Source organism: Eschrichtius robustus, chromosome 16 (genome assembly GCF_028021215.1).
Source record: "Eschrichtius robustus isolate mEscRob2 chromosome 16, mEscRob2.pri, whole genome shotgun sequence".
Lineage (NCBI taxonomy): Eukaryota > Metazoa > Chordata > Mammalia > Artiodactyla > Eschrichtiidae > Eschrichtius > Eschrichtius robustus.
Genome location: NC_090839.1, coordinates 12,405,216 through 12,427,578, shown reverse-complemented (window position 1 = coordinate 12,427,578; position 22,363 = coordinate 12,405,216). Strand labels below are relative to the sequence as shown.

General features: G+C 40.5%; 1 protein-coding gene across 1 annotated transcript in view; it reads right to left on the bottom strand.

Annotated features, from left to right (window-relative positions):
• The window catches only part of STAU1 (staufen double-stranded RNA binding protein 1), an 86,847-nt gene extending 64,628 nt beyond the window's left edge, over nucleotides 1-22,219 (bottom strand). The window contains exon 1 of the mRNA XM_068525141.1: nucleotides 22,141-22,219. The gene's annotated coding sequence lies outside the window, so the exon portion shown is untranslated. The remainder of the gene's footprint in view (nucleotides 1-22,140) is intronic.
• Nucleotides 22,220-22,363: the final 144 nt, after the last annotated feature.

The following is a 22,363-nucleotide window of genomic DNA, read 5'->3' as shown; positions in this document are numbered from 1 at the left end:
TGAGACATTAAAAAGTGATAACAGGGGACTTCCCTGGTGGTCCAGTGGTTAAGACTCCATGCTTCCAATGCAAGGGGGCATGGGTTCGATCCCTGGTTGGGGAGCTAAGATCCCACATGCCGTGCGGTGCGACGAAAAAAAAAAGTGATAACAGTATTTACCTCTGGAGAGAAGGACTGAGTAGCTAGGGATGAGGTGGAAAAAATACTGAAAATACCTTTTAATATTCTTTTGAATGTGCATATATAATCACCTATTAAAAGTAAATAAAATGCTTTTTTTTTTTTTTAAAGAAAACATCTTCATTTGGGGGCTGGTAATTCTAAAAAGCATATTCATTCATTCATTAAACATTTAGTATTTCTTATTTCCATGCATTTTTATACTTACACTGCAAATGAAGTCTTCCTAAAACAATATTGTTTTGTATATTTTAAAACTTTATATAAATGGCATACTAATATTTGAATTCTTCTATGACTTGCTTTTTTCCCTCAACGTTACATTTTTGGGCAGTTCATCTATATGTGTATGTGTAGCTCTAGCTTGTTCATTTTCACTGCTATAGAGTAGGCCATGAAATGAGTATACCATCTTGTACTTACCCAGGCTTCTATTGATGGACATTTAGGTTAGTGCCATTTCTTGTTATTATAAATAATATTACTGTCAACATTTTTGCATATCACCTCATGCACTTGGTAGATTTTACATTTCCAGTATTTGTAATTGGCTGTTTCACAAAACATCCAATGGGGTATCCTTATCTAAGGGCTATCTTACCTGTTGATTTTTACAGATCTATGAACTGTAAATATAACATAACTTTATTCCAATGCACATAGACTTTGAGAAAAGTGGGGAGTTAGGGTCACTCATTGATTTATTTATTCAAAAGATTCTTAGATACTTACTTAGCATTAACTACGTGCCAGACACTGAGAATAATAAAATGAACAAGACAGGGATTTCCCTGGCGGTTCAGTGGTTAAGACTCCGCGCTTCCACTGCAAGGGGCACCGGTTCGATCTCTGGTCGGGGAACTAAGATCCCGCATGCTGCGCGGCGCAGCCAAAAAGTTTTAAAAAATAATAAATAAATAAATAAATAAATAAATAAATAAATAAATAAATAAATAAATAAATAAATAAAACGAACAAGACAGGCCCCTGTCCTCGTGGAGGTTACATGAAGAACATATCTCTGTTTTTCTCTCCTGGTCTTTTTCTCTCACCCATTGTCCTAAAAAATCTTAGGGTTTCATCATCGGGATGTTAAGGGCTCCAGGATAAGTGAGGTGAGAAGTAGTGATCATGGGTTAGTTCTAGATCGACAAGGTAGCCCCTCTTGGCTTAGCTGACCTGGTTATTTCTCACATTTAATACCAAGTAACCCAGTCGGAAAAACAAATCCCTCACGATATAATTTTTAAATACTGATCTTGTAGGAGAATCCACTGCTTATCTCAAGGTTATCTGGAAATAGGAGGGTGTATTTTCATATTATACTGGAAGCAGAAAGCTAAAGGGAGTCATTTTCTCTGTAACATTAGAAAGATTTTGGTCACGCAAAATAACTTTTGGCTTCATGCAAATCATTTGTCGTTAAGAGCGTAAGTGCTAGGGAGATCAGCTCGGTGCTTTGTGTCCACCTAGAGAGGTGGGAGGGAGACACGAGAGGGAGGAGATATGGGGATATATGTATAGCTGATTCACTTTGTTATACAGCAGAAACTAACACACCATTGTAAAGCAATTATACTCCAATAAAGATGTTAAAAAAAAAAGAACACAAGTGCTCTTGTTATATTTAAATATTACCTAGTCTCTAGATAATTTCTATGTTTTATTACAGTTTTTTAAATTAAATTGCTTAATCAAAGTAATGTGTTCATAGTTTAAAGAGTCAAATAGCTTTAAGAAGCTTATCATGAAACAACATCCCCACCCACTCACTTTGAACACTTTCAGCGCTTCTGGTATCTCCCTTCATGTTTCTAAAGGACATGCCTGAACAGATAATCCTTGATTCTTCCATTTAGACTTCTTCTGTTGCTTGCTTACTCTGGTATATGAGTATTTTGTTCTCTTAGTCCTGTTCCCACTCACTCCAACACACAAATTTCCCCTTCTCCTATCCCTCCAATACGTTTGTACCACAATTCTTGATTCAATCAATATTTACATTATTAAGATTGTGCAAGTAGTATTCACCACTGAGTATGTAGAGTAGTATGGTTAAATTTCATTTCTTACATAAATTTCCTTGCCTGAAGTTATTAATTGCCTTGGTTTTTCATTTTCTTGTGTAACAGGATGTAACAGAGAACTATTTCCATCTCAGTTTCAAGTGATGCTTTCCCATTCCAAAGTAAGTCCACCCAGGTGGGACTTGTAAAAGTGGTGATTAAAAACTGGTTATAGAAGATTTATAATTGGCAAAGCATAGAAGCAATCAAGATGTCCTCCAGTAGGTGAATGGATAAATTGTGGTACATTCAGACAATGGAATATTATTCCACACTAATAAGAAATGAGCTATCAGTCCATGAAAAGACATGAAGGAAACTTAAATGCATATTACTAAGTGAAAAAAAGCCAATCTTAAAAGGCTACATACCGTGTGATTCCAACTCTATGACATTCTGGAAAAGGCAAAACTATGGAGATGGTTAGAAGAGGATCAATGGTTGCCAGGGGTTTGCGGGGGAGGGAGGGATGAACAGGCAGATCACAGAGGATTTTTAAGGCAGTGAAACTATTCTACATGACACTATAATGGTGGATACATGCCATTATATATTTTTCCAAACCTATAGAATATAAAACACCAAGAGTGAACCCTAGTAAACTATGGACTTTGGGTGTTAATAATGTGTCTGTGTAGGTTCATGATTGTAACAAATGTACCACTCTGGCGGGGGATGCTGACACTGGAGGAGGCTGTGCATCTGTGGGGTCAGAGGATGTACAGAAAATCTCTGTTACCTTCTAGTCAATTCTGCTGTGAACCTAAAACTGCTCTAAAAAAACGAAGTAAATTAAATCTACTAAAATAAAAACACAAAAACTGATTTTGTTATCTTTGGTCCCTTACCCATTCAAGAGCATAAAAGGGCTAAGTTTGAAATTTCCAGAGACTATAAAGAAAATGTTTGGAGAGAGAGAGCTGCTGATGAGATGTGACAGTAAGTTTGCCCAATTTATGGGAAGGGGAAGAGAATGATGCTTTTTCTTCGAGCCTAAAGAAAGACACTTCCATCAGACCTCTTGAAGAGCTTGAAGTGTCTCTGGAAGCTCAGGTGACACAGTAAGTGGTGTCTGACTCACACCTGAGAGGTATAAACGAAAGGCACTGTGGCTGGTTAGCTGCTTTGATAGTGGCAGAGGGAAGGGGTGGTGGTGTTCAAGGGTGCAGGACAGTGTCTTGAGGACCAGATTGGGCTGTGCTGGGGAAACACCAGCTTGCATCTTGTCTAAGAGGTTTCCCCCATGGTGTGCGGTGACCCCGTCAAAAGAGACTGGATGCCTGGGGACTAAAGGTGGAATTGTAAGCAGTCATCAAATCAAGGGATCTTCAGGTTGACAGAGGCCTGACCCATCGAGAGGAGTGCAGAGTGGGGGCTGAGAGGTGGAGGAGTAATTCTGAGCATCACAGATGCCAAAAGTACCCTGAGAGAGGTAGAGTCCATTGGAAACACCTGCCAAGGTCAGAGAGTGCCCACCCCGCCCCCACAGAGGCTGACTCCTGAGTGGAGGAGGGTGGTGGAAGGCCTGGGTGGGGAAACAGAGAAGCCCCCCAGGCCTCTTCTTCTCACCTCAGGTGACCAGTACAAAGTGGCAGAAGGGGAGATGGTTTTATTTTAAATAAATTTGGAAGTTTTGACTCATTAGAGTGAATCAGATGAAGTTGTTAATATTCAACCATCTATGCTCACAAAAATGGCAATTTCACGTGATTCAGCTTAATGCATAAGAGTGGACTTTTTAATTACTGAACTGAGACTGTTTGGGGGCTTTAAGTAATGGAGAGAGTTTTATTACCTGAGAGTGAGATTTGCCCTAGACTTCATCCAAGGGTATGAGGGACTAACTGGCTTCCCAGAGACAATTTGACATGCAAAGAATAAACTTTACATCCAAGAATAAACTTCTTTTCTGCCTACACCCCATAGGTCCCATCTGTTCAACAAATTGGCTACACTTCGTTTTCTATGTATTTATCACCAGTCGACCCACAAAGTCTCTGACAGGAATAGAAATCTCTCAATAAATTCAAACACATCAGAAATAGGTAACCTATTTCTTTCCTTCCTTCCTTCCATCCTTCCTTCCTTCCTTCTTTCCTTCCTTCTTTCCTCTTTCTCTCTCTCTTTCTTTCTTTCTTTTTTGTCTTGGAGACATTACCCCATACCTCTCTGGTCTCCTGCTCTGATTGGGACTGATTCCTCTCTAGACCTGCTGGAAGCTGCAGCACTAGCCCTTCCTTTTGCCTTTTTCCTGGGCTGAAACTCCTGTTTCATGGATTCCACAAGTTCCTTTTTCATGGCTTTCTCCCTCATGCTCCATTCTCTTTCTGAGAAACAGAAAATTTTGAGAGATTACATATTTGGAAATATCTTCATTCTGTCCTCTCATCTCATGGGTAATTTGGCTGGGTATAGAATTCTAGGTTAGAGATCATTGTCCTTCAGAACACAGAGGTTTTCTATCTCATACCGGCAGAGGGAATGGGGGGGTGGAAATCTGTTCCTTAGAACTTTACACTTAGATGGGAAACCAACTTTTCTCTTATTTCTTCCCTGTATTTCTCTCTCTGTCACTCTTTCTTTTCCTCCCCCTCCACTCCCCCTCCTTCTCTTTCTTCTTCTTGATGGTGGTGGGGAAAAATTCTACATCACTGGGTTTTCAAACTATAGAGCTGTCAAAAAGCACACAACTGTCTTCCTAGCATAGACTTGTATTTATTTATTTATTTATTTTTATTTATTTTTATTTATTTATTTGGCTGTGCTGGCTTTTAGTTGCAGCACGTGGGATCTTCATTGTGGCATGTGGGATCTTTGTTGCAGCATGCATGATCTTTAGTTGCGGCATGTGGGATCTAGTTCTCTGACCAGGGATCGAACCCAGGCCTCCTGCATTGGGAGTGCTGAGTCTTAGCCTCTGGACCACAAGGGAAGTCCATAGACTTGTATTTACATAGCAGAAAAGAAATTTGGTACTTACACTTTGCGCTGTGTTTGAATTACTGCTGTAGTGAGAAGATACATGCAATCATGTACTGCTTTTTTCAGTTAAAAAATTTGCTTGTACCTTGATAAGTGACTTTTCTATCATTCCTAATACTACAATTCTTCCCCTTAATTTCTTTTTTAATTGAGGTGAAATTCATATAACATACAATTAATCATTTTATAGTGAACAATTCAGTGGCATTTAGTACATTCAAAATGTTGAGCAACCATCATCTCTATCTAGTTCCAAAACATTTTCATCACTCCTAAAGGAAACCTTGTACCCATTAAGCAGTTACTCCCCATTCTCCCCTCTCCCAAATCTCTGGCAACCACCAATCTGCATTCTGTTTCTATGGATTTACCTATTCTGGATATTTCATATAAATGGAATCATAAAATTTGTGACCTTTAATGTCTGACATCTTCCACTTAGCATAAAGTTTTGAAGGTTCATCTACATTATAGCATGTATAGGTAGATCTTCATTCCTTTTTACAGCCAAATTTCCGTTGTATGGATATAACACAATTTGTTTGTTCATTCATCTGTTTGTGAATGTTTGGGTTGTTTTCACCTTTGGCTACTGTGAATAATTCTGTTATGAATATTTGTGTACAAGGATTTTTTCTGAGTACCTGTTTTCAGTTCTTTTGGGTATATACGTGGGAGTGGAATTGCTAAGTCACATGGTAATTCTATGTTTACTTTTCAAGGAACTGCCAAGCTGTTTTCCACAGCAGCTGAACCACCTTTACATTCCCACCTGCAATGTACAAGTGTTGTAATTTCTCTACATCTTTGCCAATGATTGTTATTTTCCTTTTTTTAAATTATAGCCATCCTAGTGGGTGTGAAGTGGCATCTCATTATGGTTTTGATTTGCATTTTCCTAATGTCTAATGATGTTGAGCATCTTTTCATGGGCTTCTTGGCCGTTTGTATATCGTCTTTGGAGAAATGTCTATTCAAGTTCTTTCCCCATTTTCTAAGTGGGTCATTTGTCTTTTTGTTTTGAAGAGTTCTTTATGTGTTCTAGATATTTCTCTTAATTTTTGAGGCTACCTGAATTTTCACTGTTGTAATATCTGTTAATATTTGAGTGTTACACAATGTGGAAGAGACCATTTGTTGCCTAATGATATCCATTTTCTCATTTTTTTGCAATAGAACCCTAACTTTATTTTTGAAAGAACTATGTGCCCAGGAAAAAAAAAAATACTGGCCCCTCTGCTTCGAGGCTTAGCCACACTGTTAAGTTGAATATATCTATTAGACATCCAAGTGGAGATATTGGATAGATAGCTGAAAATTCAAGAACGAGAACGGAGTTCAGGAAAGATGTAATTCAGCTATAGCCCGGTTGTCCCTTCCCCACTGCCTTCATCCATCACATTTTGGTACCTGGCTCACATAATTCCCCTCCACTCACCATCCTAGTGACCTCGACATTCACACACACATACGATCAAAGACCCTGGTCACTGAGTTATAGGACCTTCTCATTTCCAGCGATCTCCTCCCTCCCACCTCAGTCACTCATCCTATGGCCATACACTGGGTCTTGACATAAAAAATAAACATATCCAAAACATCATTCTACATTCTGGCCACAACCCTTCCAGCTTCCATATTCAGTGACCACTAAGACTGTTCTTCTAGCTCATCAGGACTCTAGTCTATTTACCTATCTAGCTTCTCCCCTTCCAACAGCTTTCTTCATTCTTCGTGCCTTTCCTTATTCAGCAAGATTTTATGGTCCATCATTTCAAGAACACTCTTTCCAACACCCTAAACTCCCGTGCCCATTTGTATTTTGCTGTACTTACCTGTCAAAACCCATCTATCTGCTTTGCCAATGTCTATACTGAAAAACTCATTCATCTTCCCCAAACAAAACAAAAACCTACCTACATTTGAACCAATCTTTTCCCAGTTGCCATAGGAGTGGTTGGTGTTTCTCCTATCCAAACCAATCCTTATCTCCTCCTCTCCTTCATATAAACCTCACACTTTCAATGATTCATTTTCTCTTCTGGTATCTAAGCATTAGCTCTCAACTAGATTCTTCCAATCTTTATTTAAGCATTCTCAAGTCTCTCTTATTTAAAGGACAAAAACATAACAACAAACAAACAAAAACTGCCTTAGTCCCATTTGCTCTCCAGCTCTATCCCATTTTCTTCTTTCCCTTCACAGCCAAACTTCTTGAAAGGTTTGCCAATACTTTATTAAAAGAGGTCACTAAGTCCAATGGACATTTTCAGATCTCTTGTTGCTCGGTCTTTCACTGGCATTTGACGTGGTCCATCACTTCCTTCTAGAAATAATCTTCTCCCTGGGCTTCTGGACCCTACTCTCTTCTAGTTTTCATCCTATTTCTCTGATCACTCCTATTCTTTTCTTTTTTTTAAAATATTTATCTATTTGGCTGTGTCGGGTCTTAGTTACGGCACGCAGGATCTTTGTTGCAGCATGCGGGATACTCGTTGCAGCGTGAGGGACCCTTTGTTGTGGCGTGCGGGCTTAGTTGCCCCGCGGCATGTGGGATCTTAGTTCCCCGACCAGGGATCGAACCTGCATCCCCTGCATTGGAAATGCAGAGTCTTAACCACTGGACTGCTAGGGAAGTCCCCTTTTCTGTCTTTTTAAGGTCTCAAAATGAGATAGATGAAAGTGTTTTGCAAACCTGAACACTGTAATTAGCAGAAATCGTTAATAGATTCTTGTTACTCATATAAAGAGAGGAATGCATATGGAGCAAAGTTGGAAGGTGGACTGGAAAATGAAAGTGATGGTTTTGTTGAAATGGTAGATTACAGGTGTTATCTTCTCTCTTTCTCTAAGTTCCTTTATACCTTAACAGTGTTTTGTACGATATATATTTTATTTGGGTATAATTAACACACATTAATAGTGTTTCAACAACATATATAAATCAAGCATATTTTTTAGAAAATAATCAATTCATAGTACGTTCTAAGAATGTAAATGTTAGCAATAGCATGGTAAAGTTGGTGGAAATGAGAACGAGGCTCTTCTTCAAGGAAAAAGTTTATTTACTCACAGGTCCCCCAGAGAAGGGATCACTCTATACCATGCAGGACCACAGGGGAAGCACCAGGGGTTGGTCAGGTGGCAGAAGACAGGAGAGAGGGGAAAGCCTGGGCCAGAGCCTTTATTGGAATAGGGGTAAACCGTTTAGGTTTGGTTAGTTTGAATAATCCCAGTGGGCTCTGGGCTATAGGGGTGGTCTCTAGTTGCCTGGTACCTAGCCTTGGGATGATGTAGGGCAAGGGAAATATTGGCTTGATGAGTGAGTTAGATAAGGAGATGATTAGAGCTATAGACTAGAGATTGGTTGGTTTGTATATGAAAGACGTGCTCTGAGCTGAGCCCTCTGCTATCTCTAAGGATTGAGTAGCCCTGGGAGGAGCAGCCTCTTTCCTACCAGCAAGCTTTTTAAGATGTCAAAACATCAGAAAATACAGAAAATTTAAAACATGATTAATACTACACCTTCCAGGGAACTGCATTACTCTTTCAGATGCTGACCTGATACTTTCCATCAGATATGAGAAGGAAGGATAATGCTTAGATAGATAGACAATGCATGAAGCAAGCGTGTTACTCACAGCTGCAGCTGTTGCAGGCCCAGGTCAAAGACCATGGACAGTATTACTTACATTAAATGTCCTCCATACTTAAAAGAATAACATTACCCAAGGCAAACAAAGTGTACCAGTGAAGCAAAAGCTTTTGGAGGGTGTGGGCAGGAACTGAGCTTCTGAAAGGGTGGAGCCGGCTTGACAAGTTTTTGTGTATAAGCCCTAGGAGCATGCAAGAGGAAGCAACTGCTCGTGGGGTGGGAGAAGGAACATCCTTCAGTTTTCATCAACGTTTAGCAGAAAAGAGGGAGAATCACGGCTCAGTTAATGTTGTGATAAGGGGTTGCTGGCAAGTTCAGGTTTTGGTTTCCGGTGGACTTGGGTTCAAATCCTGCACTGGCCACTCAATGGCTTCTTTGGACAAGTCAGTTAATGATCACAAATAACACTTATGGAGCACTGACTATGTGTCAGGCATTCTTTTAAGTGCTTTACATGTATTAATTAATTTAACCCCCACAACAATCTCATGAGGTAGGTACTATAATTTCCTCCATTTTACAGATGCAGAAACTGAGGCACAGAGTAAAGTCATTTGCCCAAGATCAACACACTTTCATTAAGTGGAGGAAATAGTTCCAACAGAGCCTGCCATATACCCCATATCCTTCCAGTAAATTCTTTTTCCTGCTTGAGTTAGCCAAGCAGAAAAAAGCATTCAGAAACCTGAACTCTAAGCAACACAATAAATTACAGGTTTTTCATGCATGTTGTCACACGTGTATAAAGAATTTCGTGCCACATAAATGGTAGATATTATTTATATTCAATGAGATATAAGAGATTGTAAGGTGCAGAAAAGATTAACGTTAAAGTAAGTCAACTGAGGGGACTTCCCTGGCGGTCCAGTGGTTAAGACTCCGCACTTCCAGTGCAGGGGGTGCGGGTTTGATCCCTGGTCCGGGAACTAAGATACCACATGCCGCAGGGTGCAGCCAAAAACAAAACAAAACAGAAAACAAACAAAAAACCAAAAACAATTAAATTAATTGAGAAAGTATGAAACCTCACTGGAAATTGGTGTATTGGTTTTTTTTTTTTAATTTATTTTTATTTTTGGCTGCGTTGGGTCTTCATTGCAGCGCACGGGCTTCTCATTGCAGTGGCTTCTCTTGTGGCAGAGCACGAGCTCTAGGTGCGCGGGCTTCAGTAGTTTTGGCATGAGGGCTCAGTAGTTGTGGCTCGCTGGCTCTAGAGCACAGGTTCAGTAGTTACAGCGCACGGGCTTAGTTGCTCCGTGGCATGTAGGATCTTCTGGGACCAGGGCTCGAAACTGTGTCCCCTGCATTGGCAGGTGGATTCATTTTTTTTTAAAATTTATTTATTTAATTTATTTTTTAATTTTTGGCTGCTTTGGGTCTTCGTTGCCGCGTGCGGGTTCTTATCTGGTTGCGGCAAGTAGGGGCTACTCTTCATTGATGTGCAGGCTTCTCATTGCGGTGGCTTCTCTTGTGGCAGAGCATGGGCTCTAGGCACGCGGGCTTCAGTAGTTGTGGCACACAGGCTCAGTAGTTGTGGCTCACGGGCTCTAGAGCGCAGGCTCAGTAGTTGTGGTGCACGGGCTTAGTTGCTCCGTGGCATGTGGGATCTTCCCGGACCAGTGCTCGAACCCGCATCCCCTTCATTGGCAGGCGGATTCTTAACCACTGCACCACCAGGGGAGTCCCGGTGTATTAGTTTTTAAAAACAGTCTAGGATTTACAAGCAAAAAAAGTTGTGAATATGGTTCGGATCTTTTTTTTTTTGTCCTGAACCATTTGAGAGTAAATGCTGACTTGATACCTCGTCATCCCCAAACACTTCAGTGTGTATTTCCTACAACAAGGACTTTCTTCTATGTGATACACACATCCAAATAAAATAATTATGGTACAGGACTATCATCTAACCCTCAGACCCCTTTCAGGTTTGCCAATTCACCCAACAATGTAACTTCCAGCAAAAAGATCTTTGCATTCAGATTGTTCTTTCAGTCTGGAACAGTTCTTCAGTCTTTCCTCAACTTTCTCGTCCTTGACACTTTTGAAGATTTCAGGGCAACTATTTGGGGCACGTTCCTCCATTTGGGTTTAACTGAGGTTTCCTCATGATTCGATTCAGGTTTTTGGCAGGAAAATCAAACACTGGTAATGGTGTTTTCTCATTGCATCTGACCAGGTGACATGTGACTGCGATTAGTCCCCTTGCTGATGGTGTTCGCTCCGATCACTTGATTATGGTGGCATCTGCTGGGCTTCACATCCGTATAGTTACTCTTTTTTCCTTCTTGTTAAGTATTTTGTGGAGAGGCACTTTGAAATTAGGTAAATATGTTATTCCTCATCAGACTTTCAATTTCTTTAAAAAAATTTTTTTTTCCATTGAGGTATAGTTGATGTACAATATTATAGGTTTCAGGTGTGAAACACAGTGATTCACAATTTTTAAAGATTATACTCCATTTATAGTTATTATAAAATATTTGCTATAGTCCCTGTGCTGTACAATATATCCTTATAACTTATTTATCTTATGAACAGTAGTTTGTACAGACTTCAATTTCTTTATTTTTCTCTTTTATTCAATGAGTTTAATCTGTTACATTTTTTTTTTTTTTTTTTTTTGGCCACGCCATGCGGTATGTGGGGTCTTAGCTCCCCAACCAGGGATCGAACTTGTGCCCCCAGCAATGGAAGTGCCGAGTCCTAACCACTGGACTGCCAGGGAAGTCCCTGTTACTTTTTTTAATTGAGATGTAATTCACATACCATAAAACTCACCTTTTTTAAAAAAGTTCACACTTCTAAAGTGTACAATTCAGGAGTTTTTAGTATACTCATACCTTTCTAATTCCAGACATTTTCATCACCCCAAAACAAACACTGTACTCATTAGCAGTCACTCTCTGTTCATCCCTCTTCCCAGCCACTGGCAAACACTAATCTACTTTCTGTCTCTATGCATTTGCCTATTCTGGACCTTTCATACAAACAGAATCATAAAATATTTGGTGGCTTCTTTCACTTAGCATAATGTTTTCCAGGTTCATCCATGTTGTAGCATGTATCAGTACTTCACTCCTTCTTGTTGATGACTAATATTCCATTGTATGGATATATTTACCACATTTTGCTTATTTATTCATCAGGTGATGGACATTTGGGTTGTGTCCACTTTGGGCTATTATGAATTAAGGCTTCAGTGAACATTCATATACAGGTTTTTGTGTGGATAGATGTTTTTAATTCTCTTGGGTATGTATCTAGAAGTGGAATTGTTGGACCATATGATAACTCTGTGTTTAACTTTGTGAGGAATTGCCAAACTGTTTTCCAAAGGGGCTGCACCATTTTACATTCCCACCAAATATGTATGAAGGTTTCAGTTTCTCCACACTCTTGCCAACAGTTCTTATTGTCAGTGTCTCTTTTTATTATAGGCATCTTAGTGGATGCGAAGTGACAGTGCCTGTGGCTTTTATTCACATTTGCCTAATGATTAGTGACGCTGAGCATCTCTCTGCCCTCATCATCTCCAACAGGCTCTTTCTGACCTTTCAAGTCTCAGAGTAAAGGTCCTCTTCTCACAGAGGCCTTCCCTACGTCTTTTATGTAACATTCACTGCAGCTGCCATTATTTTTTTTTTTTTAAGATTTTTTTTTTTTGATGTGGACCATTTTTAAAGTCTTTATTGAATTTGTTACAATATTGTTTCTGTTTTATGTTTTGGTATTTTGGCTGCAAGGCATGTGGGATCTTAGCTCCCCAAACAGGGATCAAACCTGCACCCTCTGCATTGGAAGGAGAAGTCTTAACCACTGGACCACCAGGGAAGTCCCGCAGCTGCCATTATTAACAACATTCTGTAAATGTCTCTAGTTCTCCTTGTCAGCGCTTTAGGTAAGACTGTACTTTCCTGTCCCCTTGATGTTGAGTGTGGCTCTATGTCTTGATTTGACCAGTAAAATGTGAACAGAAGTGATTTGTATTGTTTCTGGACAAAAATCTAAGAGGCAGTTCAATCGTTGTCATATACCCTTCTCACTGCTGCAGTAATCATCAAATCCCATGTTGAGATAAAGCCTTTGTGAGCCTGGGCCCACGGGTGATTACAGTAAGCAGAGTTCCCAACCTGATGATCCCAATGTTGTTTTGATGAGTTTGGCAGCTATTTAAGAATTTAAACATAGAGTTAACATATACCCAACAATTCCACTCCTAGTACCCAAGAGAACTGAACACGTATGTCCACATAAAAACTCGTACATGTATCTTCACAGCAGCATTATTCATGACAGCCAGCCAAAAAATAGAAACAACCCAAATGCCCATCAACTGATAAGTGAAATCTGGCATATCCATACAATGGAATATTATTCAGCCATGTATAAAAGAATGAAGTACTGATACATGCTACAACATGGATGAACCTGGAAAACATGCTAAGTGAAGGAAGCCAGTCAATATATTACACAATTACACGATTGTCCAGAAGAGGCAAATCCATAGGAACAAAAAGTAGATTAGTGATTGCCTAGGGCTGGGGGGTGTGTGGGAGGATTTCTGAGAAATCGTCATTTGGTGCCTCTTTCCCCACTTTCAGTTCTCAGCTTTGGAACAGTCCCTCTTATCAACCTGCCTTCTTTTCTTCATTTCACTTATTCCGTTTGTACTGATTCTACAACCTACCAAGGGTGTGACCTTGGGCAAGTTCCTTTATCTCTCTGTGCCTCAGTTTCTTCACCTGTAAAGTGAGGATATGATAGCACCATTAGGAAGGTTACACTTCGAACTCACGAGAATGGTTGGCTCTGGCGAGAGGAGAGAGAAGGAATGAGAAGGCAATATCCCCAGTGTGTAAAACAGAGGCTGAAACAAAGCAGGAGCTCAATAAATACTTGTGGAATTAATGAAAACGTTTGGTACCACTGTTCAGTAGTAGAATATTGCTCAACACTAATTATTGAGAATATCCACCTTGACTCTCTGAGAACGAAATCAGTTGGAAACTCTCTGCGTTGAATTGGAGGGGGAAAACTTGATTTTCCTAAATACAGCTCAAGTTCTGGGGCTGGGGACCTTCCCTGGTGGCGCAGTGGTTAAGAATCCACCTGCCAATGCAGGGGACACGGGTTCGATCCCTGGTCTGGGAAGATTCTACATGCTGTGGAGCAAGTAAGCCCGGGCACCACAACTACTGAAGCCCGCGTGCCTAGAGCCTGTGCTCTGTAACAAGAGAAGCCACTGCAATGAGAAGCACGTGCACCGCAACGAAGAGTAGCCCCCGCCCGCCGCAACTAGAGAAAAGCCCACGCGCAGCAACAAAGACCCAACACAGCCAAAAATAAATAAATAAAAATAAAGTTCTGGGGCTGTTGTTAGACCCCCAAGGAGAAAAATAAGCAATCTCTTTTCCTTTTTTCCAGTCTGTTCTTCTTAGACTTCAGTTTGGAGAGGAGAAAAGAAATTAAGTGCGAATGGTGAGGAGGAGGGGTGGAAGTGAGAGTCAAGATGGATTTTACAAGGAAGTGCAGCACACCTCCAAAGCTCCCAACATCTTTGACCTCCAAAGATTTCAGAGGACTTGCTCATTCTTGGGCAAGGTTGTTAAGATTTCCACATCTACCCAGATCTTATCAATCGCAAATCATTTCAGGGAATTAAGATGCGAAGGCAGCCTGGATTTGGCTAATAAATAGTTAACGAAGCTTAATCCGGTGGGGCACCACGTGCAGGGAAATGCATAGCACTCCTGGAACAGAGCCTGGTGGCCCGAGAATCAAGGCAAGTAGACACACGTCAATACAAAACATTCCTCGTGCCATGACAAGTCCTAACAGATCATCCTGGCATTCTGGGGAGGAAGAGGTCTTATCTGTAGGTGGAGAGAGCCAAGTAGGGCTGCTAAAAGAAGCAGCATTTCCAGGGAAGTTTTATTTCCTTGGGAACACTGCACAAGAGAGCAAACGTGTTTCTTTAAAAATTGCCTTAGCTCTTGGTATCATTTTGAAACCACGCAACTCAGGCTGGGACTTGAACCCATGTGCCGGCATTTGAACCCGGCCACAACCCTGATTGGGACTTGAACCCACGGTCTTTTAATTGAAGTCACACACCTGGTCTCAGGATTTAATGAAGCTCAGGGTCTTGATGTCTCGACGCAGAGAGAATTCAGTGAGAGACAAAGAGATAGGTAAGAAGTGCATTTATTTAGAGAGAAACATACTCCATAGACAGAGTGTGGGCCATCTCAGAAGGCGAGAGGCCCGGAAATATGGCATGTTTAGTTTTTATGGGCTGGGTAATTTCATAGGCTAATGAGTGGGAGGATTAGTCCAACTATTTTTGAGTGGCGGGGGAGTGGGGATTTCCAGGAATTCAGCCACCACCCAATTTTTGGCCTTTTATGGTTAGCTCTGAACTGTCATGGCACTGGTGGGTGTGTCATTTAGCGAATGTATTACAATGAGCATATAATGAGGCTCAAAGTCTACTGGAAGTCAAATCTTCCACCATCTTGGACCTAGTTAGTTCTAACCAGTTTTTGTCATGTCCTATGGCTATGTCATTCTTTTAAAGGTTGTGCCCTGGCCTCTTCCCTCCTGTTTCATTTTTACCATTTCTTTTACTTATATTGTATTTCCCCCTCAAACTGAAAAGAGTGACAATGCTTCCCCCTCCCCTCTGATTACAAATATATGGTCAGTTTTTAAAAAATCAAGTATTATGGAAAACTATAAAGAAGTAACTAAAAATCACCCATAATTTTACCACCTTTCCAGAGATAAATTTTGGTGTATGTACCTCTTGACTGTGACAGATTTCCTGTTGTCTCCAGTAGCTGTTATCCATTTCTTCCATTGAATTTTAGTTGGGCATATGGCTGCTCAGGATAAAACCTATATTTCCCAGCTTCTTTGCAGGTAGGTATGCCCACAGACTAAGTTCTGGTCAATGGGATGGAAGCAGAAGTCCTAGAAGTGTAATTAAGGGTAGAATATGTGTTTTTCTTTCCCTGCCCCTTCCTTCCTGCTTGCTGGAATGAGGCCTGATGGCTGGAGGTTCAGCAGCTATTTTGGACAGTGTGGTGGAAGCCACGTGATGATGATATGGAACAAAAGGATGGAAGGAGCCTGGGTTCCTGATGACTTTGTGAAACCACCTTACTTGCCCTTTTATTCAAAAGAGAACTCAGTGTTGAATTTATTTGATTCAGTCTCCATTCACCAAGTTTGTCAGTAAATCCAATGTCAGCTCTTTTGGGGGGCTCTTTCCCATCACTTGGAATCATGCAAAACCAACCAACCAACCAACCAACCCACCAGCCCAGGTTCCCATAATACAAGAAAAGTGGGGAAGGCCCAATTTAGTTTTCTGCTCATGATCACTGCTGATTTGCTCAGAGACCAAGTCCAGACCAAGTCCCAAAAAAGTTAGATGGCTCTGCTCTCAACATCCACTTCCTCTGTGCAAAGCGTGGCCATGCAGAGACCCCAATCAAGAAACTTGCTGCTTTGCAGGGCACTGGGAGCATGAGAGATGTAGGTCTTGAATACTCAGAAATTCACCACTCTCTGTCCTTCCAGCCTTCCTGTAGTGAATGTCTGTTATTCTTTATGGCTGCTCAACATCCTTGGATTCCTTCCCCTCCCAATGTTCGGGAGTATCCCACCTCATCAATTCATGCCTATCTACGATTGAGACTAGATCATCATTTTTTCAGGATCCCTGCATCTGGAGTATAGGCTTGTGACCTAAGCTCCGCCAATCAGAGGATCAGTGCCCGTCTTCCATGGGAAGCAGACAGCCAGTCAGAATCCACTGTAGCCAGCATGGCAGAAGAGACTCTCAACTTCAGAGGCAGCAGGGACCTCTGGTCCTTTAGTCAGAGGACAAATCATGATGTCCGGAACCAGCAGTGGCTTCAGTGGTATCTCAGTCAAAGGAGATTTACGAAGTAACCTGGCCATTGTTTCTGGATGTAGCCTTCAGGTCTGAAGATTTTTCTTTTCTTTTTCTTCCCTCCCTCCCTCCCTTCCTTCTTCTTTCTTTCTTTTCTTTCCTGCCTTCCTTCCTTCTTTTCCTTCCTTCTTTCCCTCCTTCCTTTCTTCCCTTCCTTCCTTTCTTTCTATCTATCAACCCACCCATCCACCTAGAGATACCTATATGGCTATAGAGATACAGAAAGAGACAGAGACAGAGGAAGAATGGGAGAGGGAGAGATAGAGATTGTAAGGAATTGGTTCATGCAATTATGTGTCTGGCAAGTCCAAAATCTGTAGAGCCACTGTCCCAGTTTGAGTCCGAAGGCTGCAAATTGTTTTGGAATCACGAGAATTCCAGTTCCAGTTTGACAAATGCCCTGAGGCAGGAAGAATTCTCTCTCACACAGGGGTCAGTCTTTTGTTCTATTCACACCTTCAATTGATTGGATTAGGCTCCTTATGGAGGATAATCTGCTTTACTCAATCTAGTGATTTACCTTAATCTCACCCCAAAACACTCTCACAGAAACACCTAGAATGTTTGACCAGATATCTGGACATCCTGTGGCCCAGTCAAGTTGACACATATAGTTAACCATCACAATGACCAATAAACAACTTTCTGGGATTGGATTAGTTGTCCGTCTTCAACTCAAAGCAGGAGCTTCCACCTCTTTTCCATTTTAGAAAACCTATAACCCAACATAAACTTTAGGCCACACTCTTCTCACAACCCCGAAGCCACACACCTCTACTGCTTTCTCCTCTGTTTCTCTTCAGTTTAGCCTTTCTTGGTGGGCCTAAAATCCCACTGCCCCCTCTTGGTGAGTCCACAGCAGCAAAAAGCACAAAATACCAACCGTTTTCTTAATAACTCCCCCATATTTCAGACATAAAAATGGAATCTTACCAAACATGTTGTTTTATAATCTGCTTTCTTACTGTATCTTAGATATTATTCTATGTTAGCATAAATGGAGCTACATATTTTTTAATGGCTACAGTATTCCCTCGTAAAAACGTACCACAATTGAATGAACTATTTCTTTATTGTTACACAGTAGGGTCATTTACAACTTTTTACCATTGTAAATAGTGTTTTGATGTACATATGATTGTGTACACTTGTCTGAATATATATATATATTTAATTAATTTATTTTTGGCTGCGTGGGGTCTTCGTTGCTGCGTGCAGGCTTTCTCTAGTTGCGGTGAGCGGGGACTACTCTTCGTTGTGGTGCACGGGCTTCTCATTGTGGTGGCTTCTCTTGTTGCGAAGCATGGGCTCTAGGCTCGTGGGCTTCAACAGTTGTGGCACGAGGGCTCAGTAGTTGTGGTGTGTGGGCTCTAGAGTGCAGGCTCAGTAGTTGTGGCACACGAGCTTAGCTGCTCCGCGGCATGTGCAATCTTCCTGGACCAGGGCTCAAACCTGTGTTCCCTGGATTGGCAGGCGGATTCTTAACCACTACACCACCAGGGAAGTCCTATACTAGTTATTTTAACAGAGAAAATTTAATGTAAAGAATTATTTAAGACCGCCCAAATAGCCAAAGCAATCTTGAGAAAGAAGAACAAAGTTGGAGGCATCATGCTTCCTGGTTTTAAACTATATTACAAAGCTATAGTAATCAAACCAGTATGGTATTCATATTTTAAAAAGACACATAGATCAATGGAACAGAATAGAGGGCCCAGAAATAAACCGACATATATATGGTCAATTAATTTATGACAATGGAGCCAAGAATATACAGTGGGGATGGGACAGTCTCTTCAATAAACAGTGTTGGGAAAACTGAACAGCAACATGCAGAAGAATGAAACTGGACCACTATCTCACACCATACACAAATATTAACTCAAAATGGATTAAAGGCTTGAATGTAAGACCTGAAACCATAAAACCTCTACAAGAAAACACAGGCAATAAGCTCCTTGACATCAGTCTTGGTGATGATTTTTTGATTTGACACTAAAAGCAAAGGCAATAAAAGCAAAAATAAACATGTGGGACTACATCAAACTAAAAAGCCTCTGCACAGCAAAGAAAAACATCAACAAAATGAAAAAGCAACCTACCAAATGTGAGAAAATATTTGCAAATCACATATCCGATAAGGGACTAATTAATATCCAAAATATATAGAGAACTCATACAATTCAATAGCAAAACCCCCAGAAAATCTGATTTAAAAAACGGGCAGAGGATCTGAATAGACATTTTTCCAAAGAAGACATACAGATGGCCAATGGTTACATGAAAAGGTGTTCAACATCAATAATCATCAGGGAAATGCAAATCAAAACCAAAAGGTGATATCACCTCACACCTGTTAGAATGGCTATCATCAAGAAGGCAAGAAATAAGTGTTGCTGAAGATGTGGAGAAAAAGGAACGCTTGTGCACTGTTGGTGGGAATGTAAATTGGTGCAGTCACTATGGAAAACAGTATGAAGATCCCTCAAAATATTAAAAATACAACTACCATATGATCCAGCAATTCCACTTCTGGGTATCTATCCAAAGGAAATGAAAACACTAACTCAAAACCGTATCTGAACCCCCCATATTCATAGCAGCATTATTAACAATAGCCAACACATGGAAGCAACCTAAGTGTCCATCAATGGATGAATGGATAAAGAAAATGTAGTATTTATACATAATGAAATATTATTCAGCCATAAAAAAGAAGGAAATCTTGCCATATGCAACAACATGGATGGACCTTGAGGGCATAATGCTAAGTGAAATAAGTAGGACAGAGAAAGATAAATACCGTATTATCTCACTTATATGTGGAATCTAAAAAGAAAAAAGCAACCCCCACTGAAACTCATAGATCAGAGAACAGTGGGTGGTTGCCAGAGGCAGGTGAAATGGGTGAAGGTGGTCAGAAGGTACAGACGTCCAGCTATAAAATAAGTAAGTCATGGAGATGTAACGTATAGCATGGTGACAACAGATAATTATACTGTATTGTATATTTGAAAGTTGCTAAGAGAATAAATCTTTTTATTTTTATTTATTTATTCAGCCGTGCTGTGAAAGCACCGAGTCCTAACCACTGGACCACCAGGGAATTCCCCATGTATTTTATATATAGTAGTGTGTATATGTTAATCCAAAACTCCTAATTATTCCCCCCACTGCCACGTGGCTATTTTAATTAAAATAAAAACAGAAAATTCAATTCCTCAACTTGCTACATTACAAGTGCTCAATAGCCACTTGTGGCTAGTGGCCATCATATTGGATACCACAGATATAAAACATTTTCATGCTGCAAAAAGTTCCAATGGACAGTATTAATCTAACAATTGGCATTTATCTGATGTTTTGTAGTAAACAAAGTCTGTTCACCTCCATCTTTGTCTTTAATCCCATGTGATGCTGTCTTGGTTTTCTAAGAGCTCAAGGCAGTGTGACTCAAAATATGGACAGTGTGACTTAAATTGTAAACTGTTCATTACCTGCTCAGGACACTATAAATATAGAAATTAAGAATAAGCTTTCAGAAAGTTTTCTAGCAAGCTGATCTTGCCACACATTTTTATTGTATTTTACAGAAGTACCAGTCTGCAATGGATTGGAAATTTAAAATGCTGGTCCTTCACTATAGATTGTGCACTTGCAGGTACAAATGCTCCAAGGTACAAGGATGACTTGGACATGGTTCCGGCCCTCCAGAGCTCAGGGAAGAAGAGTGGAGGGAGCCAGAGTTGACATAAGGCCTATTTGAATTGAGCAAACATTGACATATAGACTTGACAGACATCTGAAAATGATTCAAAAACACATAAGGACATTCATTCACTCATTTATTCATCTAGTAATTACTGAATGCCTACTATATACTAAGCACTAGGGATACAGAAGTGAACAGGATAGAAAGTGGAGTAATTGGAATATTCATATATTACTGATGTAAAAAAAGTACAGCCGCTGTGGAAAATATTTTGGTGGTTTCTCAAAAAGCTAAACACAGAATTACCATATGACAGCAATTTCACTCCTAGGTATACATCTGAAAGAATTGAAAATAGGGACTCAAACAGATCCTCGTATGCCAATGTTCATTGCAGCATTATTCACAATAGACAAAAGGTGGAAACAACCCAAGTGTCTATTGACAGATGAATGGATAAACAAAACGTGGTATATCCATACAACAGAACATTATTCAGCCATACTGAACTTGACACATGCTACAACATGGATGAACCTTGAAAACACTGTGCTAAGTATAATAAGCCAGGCACAAAAGGACAAATATTGTATAATTCAACTTACATGAAATATTTAGAACACGCAAATTCATAGAGAAATAAAGTAAGTTAGAGGTTTACCAGGACTCGGGAGAGAGAAGAATGGGGAGTTAGCTATTCCTTAATGGTTACAAGGCTTTGGCTTGAGCTCATGAAAAAGTTTTGGAAACACATAGCAGTGATGGTTGCACAACACTGTAAATATAATTAATGCCAATGAATTGTACACTTAAAAATAGTTAAGATAGCAAAAAAAAAAAAAAAAAGAAGACAACTGAACCTACTTTTATGACACAACTGCAACTCTGCTGCAAGTAGAAAGTGTTAACACGGAAGGAGCAAACAGCTATAAAGGAGGATGGGTAGTCCACGAAGACTTCATGTAGGAGGTGGTGTTTAGGAAGTTAAGATTCAGTAAGATTTCCACAAGCAGAGAAGAGATGAAAACTTCCTGGTAAGCTGTGAGATCTACTTTCCTTAAGGACCCTGGAGCCACTGCCTCGGTTACGATCTTGGCTCTGTAATTAACTGGCTCTGTGACCCTGGGAACCTCTCTGCGCCTTAGTTTCTTTATCTGTAAAATGGCGACAGTAATGGTACCTTCTGCTACGTTGCCGTAAGGATTAAATTAGTTAATACATGTAAAAGTGCTTAGATCAGTACCTGGCACAGAGTAAATGTTATATAAGTGTTAGCTATTCTTATTTTTTGGCCTCACAGCGGTGGCTTGCGGAATCTTAGTTCCCCGACCAGGGATCGAACCCGCGCCCTGGGCAGTGGAAGTGCGGAGTCCTAACCACTGGACCGCCAGGGAAGTCCCAGCTATTCCTATTTTTAATTTTTTCTTTTTTTATGAAAATAAATGTTTACTGTGGAAAAAAACCTAAGACGAAACTAAAAATCGCTTAAAATTCTACCACCCAGAGACAATCACTGCTAAGTGTTTATTGTATTTTCTTCCACAATTTTTTTGTACATAAATATACGGAGCTCATCCACGCACCTCTTTAGACTTTCTCCTCCGCAACTCGCACACGCCTCCAACCGTCCCACCGTTTTCTGAGCACCAAGAGAACGGAATTTGTTTAACACAAACGCCGTGCCTTGCCCTCGTCACACAAACCACGCCCCAGGTTGCCGCTCGCGCGCCGCGAGAGTTTGCGAGAGGGGGCGGGCCAGGGCGGCCTCCAAGCGGAAGTGACGTAAGCGCAAGCGCAGTGAAGACG